The 5918-nt window shown below is 35.5% G+C and overlaps 1 long non-coding RNA gene across 2 annotated transcripts; it reads left to right on the top strand.

The window, feature by feature from the left end:
* The first annotated feature begins 3158 nt into the window (after positions 1–3158).
* LOC110670011 (uncharacterized) lies at positions 3159–5918 on the top strand. Of its 2 annotated transcripts, XR_002497806.2 has the most exons (5): positions 3159–3266; positions 4131–4218; positions 5031–5078; positions 5197–5271; positions 5634–5918. It is a non-coding gene; the product is annotated as an uncharacterized LOC110670011 (long non-coding RNA). The 2 variants fall into 2 exon arrangements; XR_002497804.2 differs by lacking the exon at positions 3159–3266 and having other exon boundaries at positions 3334–4218.

Below are 5918 nucleotides of genomic sequence, written 5' to 3'. Positions count from 1 at the left end.
TGGTGCCAGCGAATTACTCAAGCTCGGACTTCCACTTAATAACCAAATCGAGGGTCCCAGCGAATTACTCAAGCCGTGACTACCCCTCGAAGGAACGGGTCCCAGCGAATTACTCAAGCCGTGACTACCCCGTCCTATCCATAGTCCACACCACATCACACGCACGCCAACGCACGCACACTGCTCCAAATTACCACAACAACATCTATGGTACATCAACAGTTATGAATGCAACATAAATCGTGCCTAGAGTTTAACTACATAAATATATGCATATAAGTGATGCATGGGCATGCTGAACATATAATAATATCGAAATTATAATTAAAATTAATATTTTACTCACAGACTTAACGACAAATTACTGTGGCGGCTGAGCGGAGGAAGAAGGCTGTCCCGGCTCACCTGACAATCATATTACATTTATTTAATACAATCTGACTCAATACAAATAAAGAAAAAGACCAATTACGTCCTAAGTCGTGCCGAAAATCCGGCAGAGTCTCCCCTATACCTAGAACCTACCCAACCTGCAAAAGGGCTAAAAACGCACTTCTATACTCACAATCCATACATCAACAGTTCAATCATATCACACAGCCCCTCCTGGGCCCATCAAATCAATCATCCATCACAATACGCAAAATTTCAATTTAGTCCTTATTATTGATCATTTTTGCAAAAACTGCCCAAACAAGCAATATTACTAAGCTATTGCAAAAAGAATCGTAATTTTCTAAGCTACCACGAATATTTTATGGATTTTTAATCCTATTTAAGCACTAGAAAATTACGTAAAAACTAGGTTCGGGTTTACTTTTGCCGATTCCGACTTCGGGACGCTCGGGACGTCGACAATGGGGCTAGCCAAAACCTCGGCCCAATCGGAGACTTTTAGGTCCGCAGTGCATGCGGCGAAATTTGCGAACCGGTCAGCGCCGAATTTCGCGAATCGAGGATACCTACACGAAGCCCATAACACGGGGGTTAGCACATAAATTTTTCAGAATTTTCTAAGCTCATTTAATGCTCGAAATTACACTGCGAAGTTCCGTGGGACCCACCGAAAAACGGTGTCGGAAAAATTCGAAATTTATGTCGTTGCGAAGCTCTCGACGAATAGAGCGTGCTGGTGGCCTCGGTTTCCTCGTGGGATTCACGGTTTTCGAGAAATCTAGCCCAAAAGTCGAAATGGGATAAAATCTTCCCGAGCAAAAATCGGACAAACCGCTCGATGAATTTCGGCGTTCTTGGTGTCTATGGAAAGCTCTCGCCGAGTAGATGATTTTAGACACAAGACCCGGTCCAATCGGTGGCCAAATCGGCCGGATTTGGCCGGAGAAACTGGAGCAACGCAGGAGGAGGAGAGAGAAAAGAAAGAGAAGAGAGAGGGACGACGCGCGCGGGAGAAGAAAAAGGAAAGGGAGCCGGTTCGATTCGACCGGTCCGATCCGGTCCGGTTCGATTCGGCCGGTTCGATTCGAAATACAAAATTTTAAATTTTTACTCTGCCTCGGGACCGAAAACGAGGTCCAAAAATTCCGAAAAATTCCGTAAAACTCAGAAAAATACGTAGACTCCAAATATATTTTTAGTTTTGCCACGTGGTCTTTAAATTAATTTTTAAAAATCATCAAAGTTTATATTTTCGGAAAATCGAACCCGATTTTTAAAATCCGAAAAATCTCAAAAAAATTCCTAAAATTTAAATAAAATTAAAATATCAAAAATACTCATAAATAATAAAATTTGGGGTGTTACAATGATAGTGTTCTAAGAGATGTCTTATGGAATGTGTTATAACAAAATAGTGTATTTATTAGGTACATACAAGTGTTGAAAGATATGTATGAAGGAGCAACTACTATTATGCGCATAGTGAGAGGGGATACAAGAGATTTTTCGATCTCAATTGGATTACACCAAGGATCAGTTATAGGCCCTTATTTTTTTACATTAGTTTTAGATAAATTGACGAAACATATACAAAAAAGTATTCCTTAGTGCATGATATTTGCGGATGATATTGTTCTGATAGATGAGACGCGAGAAGGAGTAAATAGAAAGTTAGAACTTTAGAAAAGTACTCTAGGGTCAAAGGATTTTAAGTTAAGTAAAACGAAGATAAAATACATGTATTGTCCCAAAGTGAAGGTAAAACTGGTGATAGGGGATGAGTTAATTTAGATGGAGTGGTACTGTCCCAAAGTAATCACTTTAAATATCTCGGATCAGTCCTTCAAGTGGATGGGGGATGTGAGGAGGATGTTAGTCATAGGATTAAAGCCGGATGGTTGAAGTGGAGATATGCAATGGGAGTTTCATGTGATCACAAGATTCTCAATAAATTGAAACGAAAATTTTACCGTACAGCCATGTGACCGACTATATTATATGGTAGTGAGTGTTGGGTACTGAAGGAGTCGTATGCGTTTAAGATAAGAGTTACAAAGATGAGAATGTTAAGGTGGATGAATGATCATACTAAATTAGATAAAATCCGTAATGAGAGTATTAGAGAAAAGATAGAAGTGGTGCCAATTGATAATAAGTTGAGAGAAATAAAATTGATGTGATTTGGTCAAATGAAGCGTAGATATACGGAGGCTCTAGTTAGACAAGTAGAGAATATTAGGTTAGAGGATAGAAAAAAAAAGGGGTAGATCTAAATTGACTTGGAGGATAATAGTACAACATGACTTAGAAACATTACATATTTATGAGGATTTAACCTAAAATTATTTAGAGTGAAGAAAATGAATCCATATAGCCGATCCTAAATTTTTTAGATAAAATCTTAATTGAGTTGAGTATTAGAAGAAAAAAAAAAAAAAAAAGTAAACGGTGAAGTGAGAGAAATAAATACCGAAGTAATAATATGCTGTTTTACTCCAATTCAGCTCATTGGTGGATTTCTTTATTTAAATATTTAATTCTCAATAAAATTTTAACGTTATATTATCAAATTCAAAATGAATTCAAACTCCACAAATATAAAAAAAAAATTAAAAATTTTTGTGCCACCCAAGGATATTGCAGTTGAGACTAAGCCCATGAACCATTCATCGGTTCAGGCCGAATTTCGAGCCCAATCTGACCGTGTCCATGCCTACACTCATTTATAATTTCACTTATGATAAAAGATTCAGCAAACATATGTTGGAGTTGAGAGTTGAAACTTTCATTTATGATCTTCAAACATATTGTTGTGTTAAGGATCATGGTTATAGTTCTTGGGCCTCCTGATTACGGCTATACTCATTATGGTATAAAGCTCCTAAACCCTTGCTTAACCCCAAGCCATCCTAAACCATGCATCTTTAAGTACTGTTCATGCATGATCTCAATAACTTTAGCAAATTCTTGATTGCCTATAGCATCTAGACATGCATAAAGCCATTAACACACATATATAGGTGGTTTCTTTGACATATTTAAATATGATTGCCAGGATATAGAATTTGCTAAAAATAAATGCCAATTGTTCATCCTGAGAATGTTGACACTTGAAACTGAGAGCCATATCCAAATCACACTTCTGAGTTCCAATCTATATTAGCCTCAATAATGATATTCTAAGACGCCACATAGCATATTAAATCACTTACACTGCCAAATCTAGTTTGGGGGTACTTTTGTGTCATGAAAGAGAGAACCTGCTTCTTTAGGCTTCCCCTCATATGAATCTTCAAATTTAACACCAACTTCTATCTTAAATGAGGCAATGTTCTTCCTTTTTGAACATGAGCGAAGCTGGACCTTTGCATGAATTATCCTTAGTTGTAGCTGGAAGTTGATAAATAAGCAAAAGCTTTTTAGATCACAATAGTATTTGAAAATAACTTTACATCAACATTAAAAAGCATTAATCATGATGTTAATCATGGTTGTAAAATCAGGATTCAAATCATTAATCAAAATCCAAATTTTGTGATTTGAGAACTGAATCTAAGTAGTATTCTCAAAATCAATTAGAAATACACATATACAACTAACAGTCTTATACGTTGGAAGCTAAATGTTTCAATAAATTTTGAATGATGTGGATAGTTGATATGGATCCTTGTCCTAATATTGTCTTATCTTCCGAAACATTTATTATATGTATTCTGTCTTGAGCTGGTCTGCAGAGGTGCTTGCCAGGTCCGAGCCTTGACCTTCGTCTCACTTCTTCTTGGTATCACAAACTCACTATCCATGCAGTTCAAAGCATCCAAGGTCTTATCTTTGTTTTATTTTCTTTGATTAATTCATGTTACATCTCCTAAATCTGTGTATATTCTGCACCTGTTTTGTATCTAATCCCCAACCCTTCTCAAAATTGATTTTCTCTATTTCACTATTAAATTTAACAGAAGTTTTGATGATTGGAAAGTATAATTATCATTAAAATAGATAAGGCAAATGTTACATTAATTCATAAAAAAAAATTATGGCTTCATGCTTATCTCATACGGATGGGCTGTAACGATCTTCATAAGTTGCCTACAAGATGTTCGCATAATTGCCTAGGTGGGATTGACAATGCCTATTGAGTTGTGTAGAATTCATTTTCTATTTTGTTTTACTAAATTAATGATATTCTCTTTGGTTACTGTAAATGAAAAAAAGAAAGAGTGAGGAAAAGGATACATGAAGGGATCTAAGTTGTTCCATTTATTAAATGGAGGGCAATTAATGTCCTTTTTCTACACAAAAGGCAATTGAAATTCCCTTCAATTGGGAACAAGATTGTCTTCCTTAGAAGCAAAAGCAAAAAGTTTAATTCAAGGGACTCATTTGCTGCTCTACACCTTTGCCTTTGGTGTAACAATTAAAAAGCACAAGATCTGCTTTCTAAAGCAGTTTAAAGTCTTCATTAATCCACAATATATATGTACTTATTCATTGTCTGGTATTGATGCTTTTCTGGTTTTTAGTTTAACTGCGAAAGAAAATCATATTGTTAAAATATATTAATTTTGTTATTATACTCTGTATCTCACTATTACGTACATATACGGATTTCAGTTTTTCAATGTTCTTAACAGGCAAAAACTTCAACTGCTGGGTGGTGTTTCCTCTGTGCTCATTGCATCGTAAGAACTTGACCTCTTTTAATTTGTTGTATTTTTAGATCAAGGCTTATTGTTCAACTGATGTTTGTAGATTTTGCAGAGTTTGCTTACATTTCTTTATTGTGATTGCAATGCGTAGAAAATATGAAGAAATCAGCCTCTAAATGTGGAAGACTTTTGCCATATAACTGATGATGCATACACCAAAGAAGAGGTAATTCCTGGCTCTAGGTAGAATAATTGAAAATTTTTCAGTTCATCCATATAGTTTGAAGTGTTATTGGACAATTTACTTTCTCAATAGTAGTGTTTGAAACAATTATTTATTTATTAAATACACTGATAGAGTAGTACACTGGTTAAATTTTATTTATTTGTTTATATTTTTTTTCGAATGCCGTGAATACAATTTAGCTATTTAAAGGAGATATGAGATATGAAATTGAACGTGATGTCTTCGGTAAGAATTATAATGCTTGCTTGTCGTTACTTGATCAATGTTGCTGTTCAGTGGATCTGAAGAATTTTGCAGTTGATCAGTCTTTTTTAATGTTTATAATTGCAATTGTGGTGCAGGAACATCAGCATGTCAACAGGGAAAGTTCTATTGTCAGAAGACTGGGCATCTTCCTGTTACATTACTTTCCTCAAGGGTGAATGGCATCTGTGGTATGATTGATTGTATTATGAATCTGTTCTGATTTTGTGATTAAACTTTGCCAGGTTGCTCCAGTTGATTCTCTCACCTATGCTCTTCTTTCTACATTTCTCTCATTTTGTGATTAAACTTGGTCATATTGCTAAAAGCATCCTAATATGAAAACTGAGAATATAACTGCAGGGATAAGTGATTTGTTTCAA

The sequence above is a fragment of the Hevea brasiliensis genome, chromosome 10, assembly GCF_030052815.1.
Source record: "Hevea brasiliensis isolate MT/VB/25A 57/8 chromosome 10, ASM3005281v1, whole genome shotgun sequence".
NCBI classification, from domain to species: Eukaryota; Viridiplantae; Streptophyta; class Magnoliopsida; order Malpighiales; family Euphorbiaceae; genus Hevea; species Hevea brasiliensis.
The sequence above is the reverse complement of the archived record's forward strand: the minus strand, read 5'-3'. Positions and strand labels throughout refer to the sequence as shown.